This window comes from Moschus berezovskii, chromosome 5, assembly GCF_049115385.1.
Source record: "Moschus berezovskii isolate FMDL1 chromosome 5, NW_MosBer_1.0, whole genome shotgun sequence".
Taxonomy (NCBI): Eukaryota; Metazoa; Chordata; class Mammalia; order Artiodactyla; family Moschidae; genus Moschus; species Moschus berezovskii.
The window spans coordinates 94,158,892-94,181,968 of record NC_142464.1 but is presented as its reverse complement, the minus strand read 5'-3'; the positions used below and the strand labels follow the sequence as shown (position 1 = coordinate 94,181,968).

The 23,077-nt window shown below is 38.3% G+C and overlaps 1 pseudogene; it reads left to right on the top strand.

The window, feature by feature from the left end:
* The first annotated feature begins 12,157 nt into the window (after positions 1 to 12,157).
* LOC129561648 (UDP-glucuronosyltransferase 2B4-like) lies at positions 12,158 to 21,773 on the top strand (annotated as a pseudogene).
* Positions 21,774 to 23,077: the final 1,304 nt, after the last annotated feature.

Below are 23,077 nucleotides of genomic sequence, written 5' to 3'. Positions count from 1 at the left end.
GTCTCTTCACTTGCCCATTCATTTACTAACTTATTTATTTGACCATGCAGTCTCAGTTGCAACATGCAGGATTTTTTTTTTTTTTAGGTTGTGACATGCAGGGTCTTTAGTTGTAGCATGTGAACTCTTTAGTTGCTTCAGCATGTGAGATCTAACTCCCTTACCATGGATCAAGCCCAAGCCCCCTGCTTTGGGAGTAAAGAGTCTTAGCCACTGGACCACCTCACCTGCCCAGTCAGAATGTGACTTAATCAATTTAATTGCTTCTGAATAATCAGATAAACAATTTTAACTTTCTCAGCTAGAATTGAGCATGTATAAACTTGGGGGGAAGTGGCAGAGTTAGGTCTATCCTAGAAAGAAACAAATAAGCCCCTTTCTTTAAAATCTTTAAAATTGTGAGATCAGTCTGAGTTTTCTCAATTTCTTTTTTTTTTTTTTTTAACTACAGGCTAGGTTCTTTCTTGTTCTGAATTCTTTCCAAACCACCTACACAGAGTGTTATTTTAGAACTGGCCTTGTATGTACTTCATAACAATTTGTCCTTAATATATATATATATAAACATTCCAGTAATTTCAGATTCTCTGGGATTTTACTCGATTGACTTGGTTGCATAATCAGGCTTTAGTTAGATTTATGATGTTTTACAGATTGTTTTAGATGTTTATGATGTTTTATAGGTGTAAATTATGATTATATCACCAGAGAGAACATCCCAATAATTTTCACATTTTCTCTAATAATGATAAACTGACTATAATATGGGTGATCATTCTTGTGGCAATGTGAATAATAACATTATTATTTCTGTCATTCTATGGACTTTTTTATATCTGCTAGGTAGAATAGGAAAAAGGAGTCCAGAATGGTGGTGGCTAAAAGATAAGGAAGAGAAAAGCCCATGAAAATAGAACAAAGAAAGTTCCCAGGACTGGAGTGAGGACCTCAGGTAAAACAAGCAGCACTTCTGGCTAGCCCAATTTACATAGGGCAGGTCCAGGGGGAGGAGAAAAAAATGTATAAAAAGAGGAGCCAAAATTGGGCAGGGGCATATCTTCCCTTTGGTCTTTTGGGTAGGTATGATGTCATGCTTCGAGGATGTATTTTCCTTTACTTTCTAAATAAAATTGAGCTGTACACAGAGCTACAGCTGGTTCGTCTGAGGGCCATAATGCTGATCCATCCATTGCTTCAAATTTTCATTGTGATAAGACAGAACCAAGGGAATTACAAACTCCCCTGATATTTCTATATCAAAACGACTGACTAGGTCCTCAGTGACAAAACATATTAGATGCAGGTCAATGATTTCTGTCTACGATATTCTAGGAAACATGTTTTCCCACTACTATATAATAAAAAATTAGTTATATTGCCTCTCTAAGAAGAATAAATTTTATTATTACACCCATGTCAATGGCAATAGTATTATTCAGTACACAATATAGAAAAACATAAATTGCCTGAGAAATATCTTATGGGTAGGAAACATAAGCAAATCACTAAATATGTACTCCAAAAAAATAACAAGGATCATAGTAAAAATAAATGAATAAATAAATTGGCTTAGAGAATACCTAAATCAAAAAAAGTAAACTGTTAATATAAATATTGATATTAAATTTGCTGCCAGTGAGTGCTCAAAAGGAAATGAAAACCATATGATTGGAACTGGAGGAAAGGTAAATCTTTTATATAGTATCAGAAAGCTTAAAGAAATTGTGTCCTATGCCTACATGAAATGAAGGATCTGTAAGTGACATGCTTGTACATCTAGCTGAGATTTGCAAGAAAAGCTTCAAGATACTGACTGGTTTCTTCTGCTGCTTATAGTAAAATATGACAGGAGAGACAGTAAAGTGATGAAAGAACTGTTAAACAAAAAGTAATCTGGACTTAATGACTTGTGAAATTCAATCTGTCCAGATTGCAAAGGAAACTAGTATTAAGAGATTTACTGTAAAACAAAACAAAAATGCTCTGGAGAAAAAGCCAAGTGTGTGGTTATCAAATCTTTTGCTAATACTTCAGAAAGATCTGGAGAAGGCAATGGCAACCCACTCCAATACTCTTGCCTGGAAAATCCCATGGATGGAGGAACCTGGTAGGCTTCAGTCCATGGGGTCGCTCAGAGTCGGACACGACTGAGCAATTTCACTTTCACTTTTCACTTTCATTCACTGGAGAAGGAAATGACAACCCACTCCAGTGTTCTTGCCTGGAGAATCCCAGGAATGGGGGAGCCTGGTGGGCTGCCATCTACGGGGTAGCACAGAGTTGGACATGACTGAAGCGACTTAGCAGCAGCAGCAGCATAAACATCAAAAGATCAAGGTATTCAATCACACAAAAGACTCTTTGGAGACGTTGAAGGTGTGAATGATTCAAACCAGAGGGAATGGTGGAAGTTACAGTTTATCACCATTTCCTCCTCCTTTGAAACACATTGTCTGTAGTGTTATGCTAGATCTGTCATCATTATATCTGAGGAGCAGAGAACTTGTTCCTTAGACTCAAAGGAGAGGGATTATGCTCTATAATGGATCATATCCAGAGCTTCTCCCATACCTGACTGAGATGATATAAAGGATGAGATTTAGGATCTTGAGATCACATTTTCATGTGTTGAGACTTTTAGAAACCTAAGGATGAGGTGAATATATTTTGCGTGTGTGATGACCATGAAACTCTGGGGCCTAGAGGGTAGACTGTGGTTAGCAGAATAATCACTGACAAAGACATCTAAGCCCTAATCCCCAGACACTGTGAAATGCCAACACACATGGTGAATTTTAGTGAACTTTGCAGAGGTTATTCGGAGAAGGCAATGGCAAGCCACTCCAGTACTATTGCCTAGAAAATCCCATGGATGGAGGAGCCTGGTAGGCTGCAGTCCGTGGGGTCACTAAGGGTCGGACACGACTGAGCGACTTCACTTTCACTTTTCACTTTCACTTTTCACTTTCACACATTGGAGAAGGAAATGGCAACCCACTCCAGTGTTCTTGCCTGGAGAATCCCAGGGACGGGGGAGCCTGGTGGGCTTCCATCTATGGGGTCACACAGAGTCGGACACGACTGAAGTGACTTAGCAGCAGCAGCAGCAGCAGAGGTTATTATAATTAAGAACTTTGAGATGAAGAGAATAGCTTGCATTATCCAGATTGAACCCATCTAATCATATCCAAATTTTCTTAAAAGTAGAGAACTTTACCTAGCTTCAGAGAACCAGAAACATAGCAAGATGAGAAGAAATCAATCTGCTGATGCTGAATGTGGAATGGAGGAAAGGGTTGGAATGCAGGAACTAGGGGAGAAATGCACCAGGGTATGAGGGCAGCCTCCTGAAGCTGAGAAAGTAAAAGAAACAGATTCTTCCCCTAAGCCTCCAGAAAGACATGCTTAGCTGTGCCAGTACCTGGAGTTTATCAGATTCTGATCTAAGAAGCAAATTTATAAAGTTTAAAGTTCTGAGTGTGTAGTAAGTTGTTACACCAGTAATTTAAAAAAAGAACTAATAAACTAATACAAAATTAAATTCTATGATTCTGTACTTTCCATCATGGAAGGAAAGTATTTCTTTATATTAATAGGTTCTACAGAGACATGGTGATAAGAAACAGAATATCTTAAGACCCAATACTCATTTTGTAAATGGAAAGTAGAATGATCTTGTTATAGCTCATAGACACAAATACTGAAAGCTAAAATGAAATCAATCCGAGAAACAATAATTCAATAAGAAACCATTTGATTTGCAACTCAAACATTGACTCCAAGCAGGGTTCGATTCCTAGGTCAGGAAGATTCCCTGGAGGAGGGAATGGCAAGCCACTCCAGTACTCTTTCCTGGAGAATTCCATGGACAGAGGAGACTGGTGGGCCACAGTCCATGGGGTCACAGAAAGCTGGACATGGCTGAGTAACTAGCACTGTCGCTTACATGCTCTTTCAAGTGCTAATTACCTCTCCTCTGGAAATTAGTCCCCATTTAGCCCCAGATTAATCCTCCAGATTAGCCCCCTTTTTGTTGGGTTCTTTCAACTTATATCTACATTCTCACAGCCTGCCATAAAAAATTTTCAAAAATGAAATAAGGAAATATCTCTCCAGGACTTGAAACTTTCCAAGGCTCCTCACAGTTTACAGAACAAATATTTATATAACCACAGTAAATTTCTCCTCAAACTCGGAGGAAACTGTTCCTTCAGGCTTCCATGCTTTTTCACATTGCTCTCTAAATCTAAATTCCCCCCGCATACATTTTATACTTGACAAACAATAGTCAGTACTCACTCTCTGCACAAACATCACTTTGTGAACATTACTTCTTTACTCTCCCGGGGAGACTTGTTCTGTATTCTAAAGGGACTTACAAGGGGCTTTATAACCAAAATAGTCATAACTAAAAGTAATGCCTCAATCATAGGCATGCACTATCCATTTCCCTTTCCTTTCCTAGATTTTCAATTCTATATTTTTCCTTTAACTCTGCCCTTGGTGTCCAGGAAATCAAAGCTTATTTCACTGGTAGAACGAATGTTTTGCTTAGAATCTATATCCAAATCCTTCTTAAGAAATATTCTCCTCTCATTTCAGGTCAATTGATTATTGATATCATGAAAACAAATCTATCCCGTGAAATGTATCTTCCCCTTCCTGCTTCTAATTTGATGGGAACTTCTATGTACAAAGCAATCTGATATTTTGTATAAACTTTGTATTTACTTGTCTTTAAAATTAAAATTTTCTATGAACTCATAGCTGAGGTTCCTTTTAGCTTTCAGAATCAAAGTTCCTAACTTCTCCATCTAGATTCAATTCTTCTATTATTTTAATCTCTCTAGCATCTCCATCTCCTTTAGAATGGACTGGTTGGATCTTCTTGCAGTCCAAGGGACTCTCAAGAGTCTTCCCCAGCACCACAGTTCAAAAGCATCAATTCCTAGGCCATCAGCTTTCTTCACAGTCCAACTCTCACATCCATACATGACCACTGGAAAAACCATAGTCTTGACTAGACGGACCTTTTTTGACAAAGTAATGTCTTTGCTTTTTAATATGCTATCTAGGTTGGTCATAACTTTCCTTCCAAGGAGTAAGTGTCTTTTAATTTCATGGCTGCAATCAGCATCCGCAGTGATTTTGGAGCCCCCCAAAATAAACTCTGACACCATTTCCACTATTTCTTCATCTATTTACCATGAAGTGATGAGACCTGGGTGTTCATTGGAAGGACTGATGTTAAAGCTGAAACTCCAATACTTTGGTCACCTCACATGAAGAGTTGACTCACTGGAAAAGACTCTGATGCTGGGAGGGATTGGGGGAAGGAGGAGAAGGGGACGACAGAGAGGGATTAGGGGAAGGAGGAGAAGGGGACGACAGAGAATGTGATGGCTGGATGGCATCACTGACTCGATGGACGTGAGTTTGAGTGAACTCCGGGAGTTGATGATGGACAGGGAGGCCTGGCGTGCTGTGATTCATGGGGTCGCAAAGAGTCGGACATGACTGAGCAACTGAACTGAACTGAACTGAACATCTCCATCATCTAGTGTCTCTATTGAGAAAAAAATTGCTTAGTTGTAGATGAGTTTCTCTGGGAGTTATCTAGTATTACTCCTACCCTCTCAATGGATTAAATGTCATTTACTAAGTAAACCTCTAGTCATTCCCATTTTAATGCTTTCTCTATTTCTTGGGATTGATCACTTAGGAAAGTTTTCTTATCTCTCCTTGCTCTTCTTTGGAACTCTGCATTCAAATGGATATATCTTGCCTTTTCTCCTTTGCCTTTAGCTTTTATTCTTTTCTCAGATATTTGTAAGGCCTCCTCAGACAACCATTTTGCCATTTTGCATTTCTTTTTGGGAGAATGGTTTTAAGCACTGCCTCCTGTACAATGTTATGAACCTCTGTCCATGGTTCTTCATGCACTTTATCAGATCTAATCCCTTGAATCTATTTGTCACTACCACTGTACAATCATAAGGGATTTGATTTAGGTCACACCTGAATGGTCTAGTGGTTTTCCCTACTTTCTTCAATTCAAGTTTGAATTTGGCAATACAGAGTTCATGATCTGAGCTACAGTCAGCTCCCAATCTTTTCTTTGCTGTCGGTATAGAGCTTCTCCAACTTTGGCTGCAAAAAATATAATCAATCGGATTTTGGTATTGACCATCTGGTGATGTCCAGTGTAGAATCTTCTCTGGTATTGTTGGAAGAGGGCATTTGTTATGACCAGAGTGTTCTCTTGGCAAAATTCTGTTAGTCTTTGCCCCATTTCATTTTTGTACTCCAAAGCCATATTTGCCTGCTACTCCAGGTATCTCTTGACTTCCTGATTTTGCATTCCAGCCCCCTATGATGAAAAAGACATATTTTTTTATGTTAGTTCTAGAAGGTCTTGTAGGTCTTCATAGAACCGTTCAAATTCAGCTTCTTTGGCATTAGTGGTTGGGGCATATACTTGGATTACTGTGATATTGAATGGTTTGCCTTGGAATCGAACAGAGATCCTTCTGTCATTTTTGAGATTGCATCCAAGTACTGAATTTTGGACTCTTTTCTTGACTATGAGGGCTTTTCCATGTCTTAAAAGGGAATCTTGTCCACAGTAGATATAATGGTCATATGAATTAAAGTCACTCATTTTGCTCCATTTTAGTACACTGATTCCTAAAATGTCAATGTTCACTCTCGCTATCTCCTGTTTCAGTTCAGTTCAGTTCAGTCGCTCAGTCATGCCCGACTCTTTGTAACCCCATGAACTGCAGCACACCAGGCCTCCCTGTCCATCGCCAACTCCAAGAGTTCACGCAAACTCATATCCATTGAGTTGGAGATGCCATCCTACCATCTCATCCTCTGACTTCCCCTTCTCCTCCTGCCTTCAATCATTTCCAGCATCAGGATCTTTTCAAATGAGTCAGTTCTTCATATCAGGTGGCTGAAGTATTGGAGTTTCTGCTTCAACATTAGTCCTTCCAATGAATATTCAGGACTGATTTCCTTTAGGATGGACTGGTTGAATCTCCTTACAGTGCAACAGCCTCTCAAGAGTCTTCTCCAACACCACAAGTTAAAATATCAATTCCTCTGTGCTCAGCTTTCTTTAGAGTCCAAATCTCAAATCCATACATGACTCCTGGAAAAACCATAGCTTTGACTAGATGGACCTTTGTCAGTAAAGTAGTGTCTCTGCTTTTTAATAAGCGGTCTAGATTGGTCATAACTTTTTGTATTGTCATAACTTTGAGAATTTACTCAACTAAGTAATTTTTCAAAATCTCCTATTTGGTCACTTGCAAATTACCTTGGTTCATGGACCTAACATCCCAGTTTCCTAGGCAATATTGTTCTTTACAGCATCAGACTTGACTTCCATCAGCAGTCACATCCACAAGTGGACATTGTTTTCACTTTGGCTCAGCCTCTTCGTTCTTTCTGGAGTTATTTCTCTATTCCGCTCTTCTCCATCAGCATATTGGGCACCTACCAACCTAGGGAGTTCATCTTTCAGTGTCCTAACATTTTGTCTTTTCCTATTGTTACTGAGGTTCTCAAGGCAAGGATACTGAAGTGGTTTGTCATTCCCTTCTCCAGACTTTATTTTCTTGGGCTCCAAAATCATTACAAATGGTGACTGCTCCATGAAATTAAAAGACACATGCTCCTTGGAAGACAAGCTATTACAAACCTAGACAACATATTAAAATAAGCGAGGCTGCTCAGTCGTGTCCGACTCTGCGACCCCATGGACTGTAGCCCACCAAGCTCCTCTGTCCATGGGATTCTCCAGGCAAGAATACTGGAGTGGGTTGCCATTTTCTTCTCCAAAATAAGCCTCAGTTCAGTTCAGTTCAGTCGCTCAGTCATGTCCAACTCTTTGCAACCCCATGAATCACAGCACACCAGGCCTCCCTGTCCATCACCAACTCCTGGAGTTAGATATGTTAAAAAGCAAAGACATCACTTTGTTGACAATGGTCAGTGTAGTCAAAGCTATGGTTTTTCCAGTAGATGTGTATGAATATGAGAGTTGAAGCATAATGAAGGTTGAGCACAGAAGAATTGATGCTTTTGAACTGTGGCATTGGAGAAGACTCTTGAGAGTCCCTTGAACAGCAAGGATATCAAACTATTCAATCCTAAAGAAAATCAGTCCTGAATATTCACTGCAAGAACTGATGCTGAACTGAAACTCAAATACTTTGACCACCTAATATGAAGAACTGACTCTTTGGAAAAGACCCTGATGCTAGAAAAGATTGAAAGCAGGAGGAGATGGGAATGACTGAGGATGAGATGATTGGATAGCATCACCAAATCTTGGACATGAGTTTGAGCAAGCTCTGGGTGTTGGTGATGGACAGGGAAGACCTGGCATGCTACAGTCCATGGGATTGCAAGAGTCGGTTAGGATTGAGTGACTAAACTGGCTAAGTAAACCTAAAACATCAGAGATTAATATGAGAATATAAAAAAGCATCAGGGGATAATATTTGAATTGTCAATGTCTGTTGTCTGATTCTTGGAGAAGGAAATGGCAACCCACTCCAGTATTCTTGCCTGGAGAATCCCAGTGATGGGGGAGCCTGGTGGGCTGCCGTCGATGGGGTCGCACAGAGTTGGGCACGACTGAAGCGACTTAGCAGCAGCAGCAGTTGTCTGATTCTAATATCTTCAGTTTGAAAAAGTAAGCAAAAGATGAGAGTCCAATAGATTTTTCATATCTGGATGATTTCTTTTTTTTTAATTTATTTTTATTGGAGTCTAATTACTTTACAGTATTGTAGTGGTTTTTGCCATATATTGACATGAATCGGCCATTCCTTAGCAAGACATACCATGCATATCTGGATGATTTCTTATCTTGATTCTGTGAGTACATCCATTCAACAACAAATATTTATTGAACTTCCTCTTCTTTTCTGTTGTTTACTAATTTGGGGAGCAGAAGAAAATTAGTAAATATTTGTTTAGAATTTACTCTCTTCCAGGAAATCTAAGTCCATCATATTAATTAATTCATAGGATAGTGACATAGAGATCTTATTCATAGGCAGTATTATTCTCATTTTATACATACAGGAACTTAAGTAAGGTAACCTACTCAAGTTTTCATGGGGAAGAAGTGACAGAGATGGGATTAAAACATAGCAGTCTGGTCTCAGAGTAACCACTTTGCATATTGCATTATATGAAAAAAAAAACATGAGACTCCAATTTCAAAATTCCATCTATGATTTGGAGAAATATGGTAAGCATCAAGTGTGCTACAGTATTGAGAATGTAAGTTTCTCTTCATTTTGGTGGTCTTTATAACAGACCTTCTCCATATCACTCAAATAACCAAACTTATCTTTGCCAAGAGAGATGTTCCCTCACTACCTTTTACTCAAATATATATATCTTTCTGTTTGGAAATTATTGTAAAATTTTTGGAAACCATCCTTGGCAGAAATTCATTGTTGCTCTCTATGGCTAAGAACATTTACAAGGTTAATTTAAGATTACATATATATTGTAATCCAATATTCAAGATTAAGATTACATATATATTGTATGAGGTTATAGTAGGTAGAGGCTTGAAGAATAGAACCAAGACCAAAGTCTAGGAACAAATCTGCTAAAAATTAACCAACAATCACAGGTCATAAAAAATGAACTCTTTCATGGCAGGGTCATATGAGTTAATCTGAAGTGAAAAAAGGCATCAAATGCCAAGCAATCAGTGTAGAAAGCTGGTTGGTGAATGAACTGGAGGATGATTAGGCCTATCTAAAATAAAAGACTAAGCAAATAATCCAAAGACCAAAGTTTCTAAAATAAATAATTCAAAGACTAAAGTTTCTAAGATAAAAGTTAATCAGGAATCATAGGTCATAGAAAAGCAGCTTGTAAGTGAGGTAACATAATAAGCACATGAACAGTGATGTGAAGGAAAATGTGGCAAAAAATAGCAAAATATCAAAGTCAAATGCTTGGCTATGAATGGAGTGTATGTGTGGGTCTCTGAGCATATACTAAGCAAATAATCCAAAGCCATAAAAAGGCTTAGAGAAATTTTAGGTAAGTAAGGGGACAGATGTGCAAGTGACTGGTGCAAATAGACTTTTGCAACCAAGGCAGATTTTCTAGCCTGGCTTTCCAGAATTTTTATGTCATTCCTTGAATAAGGAGCCATCACAGCATTGCTGATTTATTCTAAGAATAGAAATTAACAAAGGAGATCCTTTAACCAAGTTATGAATACTAAAATGGAAGATTTTTATCAGTCTTTAGCAGGTGAATCTCCCTTATCACTCATTTAATGTGTTTTTTAATATTCATTTTTAGTTTTTCCAATATTTATAATTTTTCTGGAGACCAAAGACACAAATTTAGACACAGGAACACACTTGACAGACTGAATCATAAGATTGTTCCTTAGCTGTCTATCCTTTTTTCCTTTTTAGGCAGTTACCAAGCAGCCTTCCATTGCCATTAGATTGTAGAAATCAATACAGTCAGAATGTTTCAAATATCCTAGGAGAGAAAAAGTAAATAACACAAAGATGAAGGTGAAAGCCATCATTTCATTTAGTGCATCTCAATCATCATACACTTTCTTGATCACAGATGGTTCAAAAATTTAGTCCCACAGTAAGCTTTATTCTTCAAAACATACAGAAAAAAAGTTGAGACTTTAGCTATGGGGGGGAAGGCTATTGATTCCTGGTGAGAACTGCATCATTAGGGAGGCTTCTTAAACCACTTTAGTGTCTCTTCTTACCTTTATCTATATGCTGAAAAGTTCTCATGAGTAACCAGTATCCTCTGGTGGCTGGCTAGGTGACCTGAAGACCAGATTGAAACAATTGTGAGAAGTGCAAATTCTTCATGCTGTTGGTCCATATTTAATGTGGAAAGTTATTAATAATCTTTAGAAAGCAATATCTATGTGAGTGAGATCAAGTTGGTGAAGTAGAAAGACCCTGGGCTTATCTCCTCCCATGGACACACCAAAATACAACTACTCACAAAGCAATTATCTTTGAGAACAACCTGAAGACAAGCAGAAAAGATTTTCCACAACTACAGATATAAAGGAGGAGCCAGAACAAGACAAGTAGGAGGAGCAGAGATACGGTCTAACTGGAACCCATAACCTGAGGTTGGCCACCTGCAAGCAGGAGGATTATCCCAACCACAGAGGTCCTCCTCCAGGAGACAGGGATTTCAGCCCCCACATCAAGCTCCCTATTTTGGTAAGATATACCCCCAGAATGTCTGGCTTTGAAAACCAGGGAGGCCAACATTAGAGAAAACAGGAGACTCTGTAAACAGAGACTCTGTTCTCAAAGGGTGTACACAAAATCTCACTTAGTCTGAGTTCCAGTGAAGAGTCAGTAGTTTGAAAGACACCTGGGTAAGAACTACTTGCTGATCTTGGAGCATCTCCTGGAGAGGCATTGTGCAGCTGGGACTACACCCGGGGATGTGGCTCTGGTGGTAGCCATGTTTGGGATCTCGTTCCACCATTCTGACACCAACCCGGAAAAACACCATCTTAGAATCCTCCCTCTAACCTATTAGGACCAAGAGCTTGCCCTGTGAGTGGGTGCATGGCAATCACACAATGCTGGGAACTCCCTGGAAGATGGGATCCTCGGTTAGTTTTAAAAAATGTTTAAAATGTCAGAATGTAATTAAAAATGCACAAGTATCATGAAAGTGATACAAATCTTATTCTATACAGTAGAAAACAAGAAGATGATCATTTAGAATTCAATATTTGTCACATACGTAAATAATTACAGAGTAAAATTGACTTAGAATTAATCTCTATTAGTGAACCTGTAACATGTGATACAAGAGTTAATCTTTAATAGTACATGAACCTAGAAAGGTTCAAAGGTGCCAAGGGAAGAGGTTATTATGATCTACGTAAGTTTCTCACTTACATATATTTTTCCGTCTCTTTTTTCTCTATATATGTTTGCTTAAATTGTAAAACACTGGCATTATTTGTTCATCTTGGCCTACACAGAACAGAAGCTTTATTGCTGTATCATCTAAGAAAAATGGATATATATTCACAAATTTCCATATATTCTTTTTCTTATCTTCCATTACAGGAAGACCCACTACAATATGTGAATCAATGAGAAAAACGGATTTTTGGTTGATAATAAGCTATTGGGATTTTGAATTTTGCCCAACCATTCTTACCAAATTTTGATTTTGTTGGAAGACTTCACTGCAAACCCACCAAACTACTGCATAAGGTAAAATTTTGATCTTGAAGGGAGATTTCCATTCCTTGTCCAAATGCCGTCTTATGGAAATGACATGGGAAATATGTAAAATTTCTTCACACCATTCCTTCACTTACTGTGTGTTTCATGTTTCATTATTACTGAATATTCTGGATTATATAATAGTCATAAAAAATATGAGAGAAGTGCAAGATTATATGGATATAGCCACTATGAAAAAGTCTTCCAACACATGAGAAATAATATTTTTTCAACAAATATGTATCTTTTGTCTGCTAGATGCCAGATTCTATACTCTGTACTGAAGAAGGAGGGGTGAAAGGGAGAGACACAATGGTAGTCCTTGGGGATCTTATAGACTGGTCAGCCATAAAAAATATGAATGTTAAACAATCATATATAATAAAGTACAAATCAAAAGATAGTTTAGATTGAGGTGATGTGGGAGTGATCTCTCATATTTTATTAAAGTAAATTGCAATGAAATATATAAAAGAATAAAATTCTGATAATGCCATATTAAAATTGGAAATATATGAGAGTATTCAAAGACTATGGAACTGAGAGACTGAACTGAACTGAACTGATAGAATCTGGTGCTTTAATATGTGGTACTATGATAGGTAAGAAATATACAAAAAGCAAATTCTGCCATAGTACCTTTCCTATAAAATATGGATGCATGAGAATAAAGGAAGAAAAGTATGGTCTATTTTATAGACCATAACTACTGAGAATGAAAATAATCCACCAGATACATAAAGCCCTTGGGCTTCCCAGGTGGACCTAGTGGTAAAGAACCTCAGGTTTAATCCCTGGGTCATGAAGATCCCCTGGAGAAGGGCATGGGAACCCACTCTAGTATTTTTGCCTGGAGAATCCCATGAACAGAGGAATCTGGCAAATTACAGTCCATAAGGTCGCAAAGAGTGGATACAATTAAAACGACTTAGATCGCATGTACATGAAGTCCTTACACACTGCCAAAACAGTGCTTCATAAATATTGGATACCATGACTTTCTTTTTTAGTGAACTTTTGGCCAAAGGAATTTGTCTCAGAAATCAAAAAAAGAAGAAAATATTAAAATAGTATTTGAAGTTTTAAGCAGTCTCACCAGTATCTAGACTGGAGGGATTCCTTCTAGGGTGTATGTGTGGGTGTGTGTGTGCTGTGTGTGTATGCATGTGTATGTACTGTCAAACTCATATTTTTTTTTCCAAAAACTTTGTGAGTGCACTTCAGTATTTTTTTTGTGATCTTATCTGAGGTGAAAGAACTTCACAACACAAAACAGACCAGAAATCAGTGCATCCTGATAATCCAATTCATGAGAATAAGCCTCTCTCAGGAATTGGTGCTAGTGGTAAAGTACTGCCCTGCCAATGCAGGAGATGTAAGAGTCGCATATTGGATCCCTGGATTGGGAAGATCCCCTGGAGGAGGGCATGGCAAACAATTCCAGTATTCTTGCCTGGGGAATCCCATGGACAGAGAAACCTGGCAGGCTATAGTCCATAGGTGTGCAAAGAGTTGGAATCTAGTGAAGTTACTTAGCACTCATGACACAATGCCTAATTTCATTAGGTATAGTTATATTTTAATCATGTAAGCTGCCTGATTTCTTTAGTACCACAGTTGGTAAAGAATCTGCCTGCAATAAAGGAGACCCAGATTCTATTCCTGGGTAGGGACGACCCTGGAGAAGGAAATGGCAAGCCACTCCAGTATTCTTGCCTGGAAAGCTTCATGGACAGAGGAGCCAAGCAGGCTACAGTTCATGGGGTTGAAAAGAGTCAGATGTGACTAACTTTCAACTTTCACTTTTCAAGCTGCCTAATCTCACAACCAGGCTTGGAAACAAATATAGTAAGGTAAATACCAAGGAGAAAATGACTGGTTTAGTATTAACCTACACAATGTTGTTGCTCAGTTGTTCAGTCACATCTGACTCTTTTTGACCCCATGAACTGCAGCATGCCTGGCTTCCCTGCCCTTCACCATCTCCCGGAGCTTGCTCAAACTCATGTCCATTGAGGCAGTAATGCCATCCAAACATCTCATCCTCTGTCATCTGCTTCCCCATTGCCTTCAATCTGGCCCAGTATCAGGGTCTTTTCCAAAGAGTCAGTTCTTCATACCAGGTGGCCAAAGAATTGAAGTTTCAGCTTCAACATCAGTCCTTCCAATGAATATTCAGGACTGAAATCCTTTAGGATGGACTGGTTGGATCTCCTTGCAGTCCAAGGGACCTTCAAGAGTCTTCTCCAACACCACAATTCAAAAGTATCAATTCTTCTGGGCTCTGCATTCTTTATAGTCCAATTCTCACATTCATACATGACTACTGGAAAAACCATAGCTTCTACTAGACAGAACTTTGTCATCAATGTCTCTGCTTTTTAATATGCTATCTAGATTGGTCATAACTTTTCTTCTAAGGAGCAAGCATCTTTTAATATTGTGGCTGAAGTCTCCATCTGCAGTGATTTTGTAGCCCAAGGAAATAAACTCTCTCACTGTTTCCATTGTTTCCTTATCTATTTGCCATGAAGTGATGGGACCAGATGCATGATCTTAGTTTATGAATGCTGAGTTTCAAGAAAGCATCAAATCTTTGATGTCCAGGCTTCTTTATGGTCCAGTGATAAAGTAACCACGTGCCAGTGCCAGAGCTATAGGAGATGTGGGCTCAATTCCTGAGTCAGGAGATCTGCTGGAGTTTTTCAGTAGCTCAGTCATATCTGACTCTTTCCCACCCCATGGACTGCCACATGTCATCCTTCTCTGTCCTTTACCATCTCCCGGAGCTTGCTCAAAGTTATGTCCATTGAGATGGTGATGCCATCCAACCATCATATCCTCTGTCATCCCCTTCTCCTCCTTTCTTCAATCTTTCCCAGCATCAGGTCTTTTCTAATGAGTCAGTTCTTTGCATTAGGTGGCCAAAGTAGTGGACCTTTAGCTTCAGCATCAGTCCTTCTAATGAACATTCAGGGCTGACTTCCTATAGGACTGACTGGCTTAATCTCCTTGCTATCCAAGGGATTCTCAAGAGTCTTCTCCAAGACCACAGTTCAAAACCTGCACAATAGGATCCACAATTATAATTGTAAATGAAAGTTTTCCGTAACTTAATGTCATAAACCATAATTAGTTCTTGGATGGCTTGATCAGTTGTTTTACCCAGTAAGTCACACTCTCATGGTGTAAAACCCACCAAAAATAAATAGCTTACAGGAAAAATCTGTCACATTCACTGTATATCATAGCATCAGTATCCTTAAAATATCTTGGCCAAGATCAGAAATAAAATCAAATTGATACTCAACATTTAAACATCCCATATAAAAATAATGATAATATATGATATTGCAATTTCATTAGGTTTTGAATAAAAATGAGGAAAAATGAGCTATGGGAAGTTTTGAAAAGCTATTTCCTTAACAGAGATGAAATTAATGCAGAATGCCCAGTATTATCATAGCATGAGATAGGAAGAAAAAAGAAATAAACTTTCAAGACACAAAAAAATACTTTCAGCAGTCTTTGTCTCTTTCAGACAATTACCATAATATCATGAGAAGTTTATTAGATCAGAGTCTTAGCTGAGGCTTAAATTTAAGGAACTGTGTGTATTGGGAATTTTAAACATCAAAAAATAAATAATAAATCATTGTTAATAAATTGAGAGTTCTTATTTACTTATATAGAGATGATTTAACAAGAATGCTTTCCTTCTTTTACCAAAGCAATTTATGTAACCTTTAATCTGTTCATATTATCATGAAAAAGGGAAAAGTGAAAGTATTAGTCACTCAGTTATGTACAACTCTTTGCCATCCCACGGACTAGAGCCCACCAGGCCCCTCTGTCCATGGAATTCTTCAGGTAAGAATATGGGAGTGGGTTGCCATTCCCTTTTCCAGGGGATCTTCCCTACCCAGGAATTGAACCCAGGTCTCCTGATTTGAAGGTGGATTCATTACCATCTGAGCCACTGGGGAAGCACCATTACCCTTATATTATCATAGGTAGCCTTATAATCAGGAAAGCCTATATATCAGAAGACCTGTCCTGAAAACTGCTAAGAAGAAAAGTAGATCAATTCAATAACAGATACATTGGACAAAGAATGACATACAAATTCATGAAGCTGAGCTACAGATTGTTTTTCATCTTATTTGAGGAATTTTGTTAAGAGTTCAGGTCCTTTTAAATACTTGTCTTTTGTCCACTTCTCCAAAACAAACCTAGAAAGAAAAAAAAAAAAAAAACCCTTGATCTTGCTATGCTAGGATTATTTAACTTATTATAGAAACAGGAACAGCACCGTGGCAGAGTTTCAGCAATTTTCAGTAAAAGGAAATCAGAGAAAGGTAATCTAAGATGTTGAATTCTGGTTGGTGATATTAAGGAGGACTTTGTAATGTAAGGAAGAGGTTGGAATTTAGCAAAGTTGCAGGCATAACTTTGGATTTCTGGACACAGTGAGGTCTTGTCCTGGTGAGCAAGCCATATGGTTTAATAAGCATACTATTTTACTTGTGTGTTTGTATAATCCTGTCGTCCTGGGACAAATTACTAAGCCATTGTTTCTGGATCTTAGCAATATTTAACAGAGAATGAGAAAAAAATTCCTGGTCCTGATATTGTTTGAGACATGGAATAAAAATTACATTATCTTCAAAACTCACTTAAGAAAATCAAACCTGTGTTGTCAAAATGTGAAATATTCTTCCCTGGAGACTTTCACTTTAGTGACATCCCTTGTTGGTAAGTGATAAATAAATCACTGTACTTGTTAGTAGTCAATGATAATACATTGGTTAAAGAAAATGAATTGTATATCACACATCTCTTTCTAAAATGTTTTAATAGTTTAGTGTATTAGAAGATGATGCTATTCTAACAATTCTCTCTCTTTAGAAATGTATGTATTTATGTTCTTCAAACAAACTAAAGAAAGAATGAGTGAAACAAAAACCCTCTCTCTGCTGATTCCCCTTCATAATACAACGAATTATTTTTTTTCAGGAAATTGAAGAGTTTGTCCAAAGCTCTGGAGAAGATGGCTTTGTAGTCCTTAGTTTGCGGTCAATGGTTGAAAACCTTCCAGAAGAAAGGGCTAACATGATTGTATCGACCCTTGCCCAGATTCCAATTACCTTTGTATGGAACAGCTATTTGAATGAATCTCTTTAAAGTCTGGAGTGGATCTATTAGAATGGTTTTTGCAAAGGGGAGAGAAACAGAGAATATCATAACATGGTTAGATCAAAATGAATTGGTATATCTGGTATTTCCTTTGAAGTTGAATTTTAAAATGGTACAAGGTGCACATATGTGCTTAAGTGCTCCAATTCCAGTTTTACTTTGTTCTAAGAGATATTTCTATCTTAGAGATTATTTGTGAGGTTCTAGGGGTCGCTAAGGGTCGGACACGACTGAGTGACTTCACTTTCACTTTTCACTTTCACACATTGGAGAAGGAAATGGCAACCCACTCCAGTGTTCTTGCCTGGAGAATCCCAGGGATGGGGGAGCCTGGTGGGCTTCTGTCTATGGGGTCACACAGAGTCAGACACGACTGAAGTGACTTAGCAGCAGCAGCAGCAGTGGTATTAAGTTAATAGCAAGAACACAACAACATCTGAATCTTACCCTAAATCAGAATTTTTCCCAGAGAACTTCATAGGGGGGACTGGGGAAGTTCTGAGCAGCTGAGAGGTATCCTGTTACAGTTCAATTGGTAGCTGTACTCAATATTTGATATTCAAAAGAATTTTGAAAAAGACTGAGTTGGAGCATAATAATTCAAATCCTTCCTCCTACTCCTGCTCCCTCTTTTCCCAAGATGAAAACAGCATGTGTCTTAAAACCAGTCATTGAGGAAAAGATCAAGAGAGAAGCCTGGGATCCAGGCTTTTCTTCTTGTTAAAGCAGAAAAAGATGACAGGAAGGGGCATGGGCTCCAACTTTAAGGTCTATTAGTCCTGCCCATTAGCAGCTTGACCTAATCAACATACTATTCTGACTGACTGAATTAACAACTACTTTCTCAGAGGTGGGGAGGAAGAGAAGAGGCAAAAACTGGAAAGCATGGAAGAGACAGTGTAAGCGAAGAAAAAATTAGAGAAGCGCTTCTTGCTAAAGTCCTATCGTTATTTTTATGACAATATAAATCCATCAGTACTCGTTCACTAGCTGTGAACTACTTGCCCTGCTGCTGCTGCTGCTAAGTCACTTCAGTCGTGTCCGACTCTGTGTGACCCCAGAGACGGCAGCCCACCAGGCTCCCCCATCCCTGGGATTCTCCAGGCAAGAACACTGGAGTGGGTTGCCATTTCCTTCTCCAATGTGTGAAAGTGAAAAGTGAAAGTGAAGTCGCTCAGTCGTGTCCAACTTGCCCTAAACTACCTCAAACAACCCTTACTATTTTCATCTTTAAGAACCTGGATTCAGGTTGACAGCCTTGACAAGTAATATACAGCTATGTGCCTTAAACATAAAAAACATTACTTCACTAATCGAGGATTTAGAGGTATTTCATTCCATTGAGAAATGGGAATTTCAGCATCAGTGATTTCTTTGGCGGTAGACATAGCATCACTGATACATTCTAAATTAGCATTTTCTATGGATGGATGGCATCACCGACTCGATGGACATGAGTTTGAGTGAACTCCGGGAGTTGGTGATGGACAGGGAGGCCTGGCGTGCTGTGAATCATGGGGTGACGAAGAGTCGGACATGACTGAAGGACTGAACTGAACTGAACTGAACTGATCGTGAAAAAAACAATTATATCTCTTAACAGCACAAACTTCTAAGTTGCTTATTTCAGTTTATAATGATCAATGAAAATTAATGTGGCACTCTTTTTAAAAAATTTATTGCTTTTATTATTCTGCAATTCCTAGCTTTGTAAAAAATATGTGCATGGATATTTCCACTATTAATACCTTTAGAGGAAAAAAAAATGAAATAATGTCTTAGAAATTTTACACTTCAAAGATTATAGGAAGTGATTTTCCAATATGCAGTGTAAAATAATTTATATTCTCTCTACTAGTTGAAGAAATTGTATCTCATTATACCACATAGAAGAAAGTATAATATTGCTCACAAAATAAAATAGAAAGATACACATTTCCATCAAAATGCTTCATGGAGAAAGTAAGCATAAGCAAATCTTCACCGATTTCTCTCAGAAACTGCTGAGCAAGCAAAGTATTTTCTAGTCAAACCACAGGTTTGTTAATAAGAAACATGAAATGAAGTTCAGAAATTTCAGTCAGCTTTTTGTATACACTACAGTTCTGGTTGATTCTTGAATACTTTTAACTATTAAATTACATTATTTACAAGCTAATTTCCCTCAAGTCTTTAAAACTAGTCATAGCATGTTGTAGTAAACAAAATGATAAGTTGATCAATGGGGTCCTCGATTTTTGCTACTTTGATTTTTTTGAACTACTATTTACCATTATTTAACATTCCTGAACAGAAATGCCCACATCTGTTCATTGAAAGAAGTGAGGCAAGATGATTTCTTACTAGATTTTAACTTCTAAAATGCTCTGAGACTGTGATCTTATTTGTGGAGTTGAGTCTTTTCTTAGTCTTAATAGGTTGTGTGGAGCTTCAGTGGGAAGAAACCAGATACGTTGGGAAACAACACTAAACTTTTAAGTGGATCCCACAGAATGATCTTCTTGGTAAGAAGATGGCAAAAAAAAAAAAAAAAAACTAAGTTCTAATTAAATCTCAGAGACAAAAGTGGAACAGAAAGGTAAAACATCAACACTTGATGATAATTATCTGTCATCTATAAATTTTCGATAGCCTTTTGACTGGTCTTCTTGTCTCCCCACTCTTCTATCTCAGCTCTACTACTATTGTAGTGCTTTAATCTAAGATGATATGGGAAGTTCAATTCGGTTCAGTCACTCAGTCGTGTCCGACTCTCTGCGACCCCATGGACTGCAGCATGTCAGACCTCCCTGTCCATCACCAACTCACGGAGTTTACTCAGACTCATGTGCATTGAGTCGGTGATGCCATTCAACCATCTCATCCTCTGTCGTCCCCTTCGCCTCCTGCCTTCAATATTTCCCAGCATCAGGGTCTTTACAAATGAGTCAGTTCTTCGCATCAGGTAGCCAAAGTATTGGAGTTTCCACTTCAACATCAGTCCTTGCAATGTATATTCAGGACTGATTTCCTTTAGGATGGACAGGTTGGATCTCCTTGCAGTCCAAGGGACTCTCAAGAGTCTTCTCCAACACCACAATTCAAAAGCATCAATTCTTCAGTGCTCAGCTTTCTTTATGGTAAACATCCATACTTTTCTGTGAACTTTCTGTAACTCACACTGCCTAAAAAACAAAGTGTATCTGATAGAAGATGACTTTGTAATCAGCACATCCATCGTTTTTCCTCTATTGCCAAACACCCCCTGAAATTCTCCATGCATTATCAGAATGAATCACTCCCTCTGTTCATAAGAAACAATGATTCTTTACCTCCGTGATTTTGAACATGGTGTTCTTCGAATCAAGAATCAGTCCACACTTGTCCACTGGACAAAACAACTCTGCATTAACATCCCCTCTAATGTATCAGTTCAATTCAGTCACTCAGTCGTGTCTGACTCGCCGCGACCCCATGAATCATAGCACGCCAGGCCTCCCTGTCCATCACCAACTCCTGGAGTTCACTCAAACTCATGTCCACAGAGTCGGTGATGCCATCCATCCATCTCATTCTCTGTCGTCCCCTTCTCCTCCTGCCCCCAACCTTTCCCAGCATCAGTCTTTTCCAGTGAGTCAACTCGTCGCATGAGGTGGCCAAAGTATTGCAGTTTCAGCCTTAGCATCAGTCCTTCCAATGAACACCCAGGACTGATCTCCTTTAGAATGGACTGGTTGGATCTCCTTGCAGTCCAAGGGACTCTCAAGAGTCTTCTCCAACACCACAGTTCAAAAGCATCAGTTCTTCGGGGATCAGCTTTCTTCACAGTCCAACTCTTACATCCATACATGACCACAGGAAAAACCATAGCCTTGACTAGACGGACCTTTGTTGGCAAAGTAATGTATAAGCTTTCTCTAATTTCCTCAGATGGACGTCTTTTGGAAACTCATAAATGTTTGCATGATTCCACGAGCATAGCAATCCTCAGCAGAAAGCATTGCCTTCTTTATTGACTTATACTGTCAATTTCTATTTCTAACCATGGGACTCAGAATTTATTGTTCTCAATGATCTCTTTCTTAGGTCAGCCGAAAACCAAAGCTTTTATCACTCATGGTGGTGGCAATGGCATCTCTGAAGCCATTTACCATGCGATTCCCATGGTGGGACTCCCTATGTTTGTTGACCAGCCCAATAATACTGCTCACATGGAGGCCAAGGGAACAGCTATTAGACTTGAATACAAGGTCAAGTACAGACTTGCTCAGTGCACTGAAGACTGTCATTTATGACCCTTTGTGAGTATAGCATTTCTTTAACTTGGTAGTATCTATAGATCGATAAGTTCTTTTTTCAATAGTAATATAAGTTTATTTCCCTTATTAAGAGGCTAATTTTAGAACAACTGCTGCTGTTCATATGTTAAGTTGTATCCGAGTCTTTGCGACCTCATAGACTATAGCCCACCGGGTTCCTCTGTCCATGGGATTCCCCAGGCAAGAATACTGGAGTAGGGTACCATTTCCTTCTCCAAAAGAGCAACTAATCAGTGCAATAATTTTCCATGCAAAAATAAAAAGAAATCTGAACTCTATAGAGCTTATTGTAACAAGCATGCATTTTTTTAAAGTATGACAGAATCCATACAAGGGTTCCCTGATGGCTCAGTGGTAAAGAATCTTCCTGCAGTGCAGGAGAGACAGGAGACATGGATTTGATCCCTGGGTTGGGAAGATCCCCTGGAGGAGGAAATGGCAATCCACTCCAGTATTCTAGTCTGAAAAGTCCCACAGGTGGAGAGGCCTGGTAGGCTACAGTCATGAAGAGTGAAGGCACAACTGAGCCACTGAGCACGCAAAGCCCATCCATAGAAGACTGAAAAATGAGAACGATACTATTTCAATACAATGCTTAAAATTTCTGAAACTAAAAATACTAAGAATTACTAATCTTGCTGTCTCGATAGGTTTTCTTATTCTGAACATTTTATTTAAATAGCATCATACAATATGTGATCATTTATAATTGACATTTTTTTTTCTTAGCAAAAAGTTTTTGGTTAGATCTATATTGCAGCATGTTCCAGTACTTTTTGTTATTGAATTATATTTTATAGTATATTCATACCATACCACATTCTATTAATACATTCATCTATTATGGACATTTCTTTTTTTTTTCACTTTTTTCTATAATGAAAAGAATCTATAAATGCTCTTATACATGTTTGTGTGAGCACAGGTTTTTACTGCTTTTTGGTAGCTATCTAGACATCATACATTGGGTCATAGGACAATTTTATATTTATGAGAAACTACCAAACTCTTTTCCAAAGTGGTCACATCGTTCTACACTTTCACCAACAGTGTATGAGGGTTCTAATCCTCTATATCATTGCCAACATGTTATTATCTATTATAATTTTTATTATAGGCATGGTAATGAATATGATCACACTTTGGTCTTGATTTACTTTTTCCTTATGGCTATTAATGTTGAGAATATTTTCATGTTTTTATTGGCCATTTGTATCATTTTAGAGACATGTCTCTTCCAATCCCTTATCCACTTTTTAATTTGGTTGTCTTTTTTATTATTGAGCTATT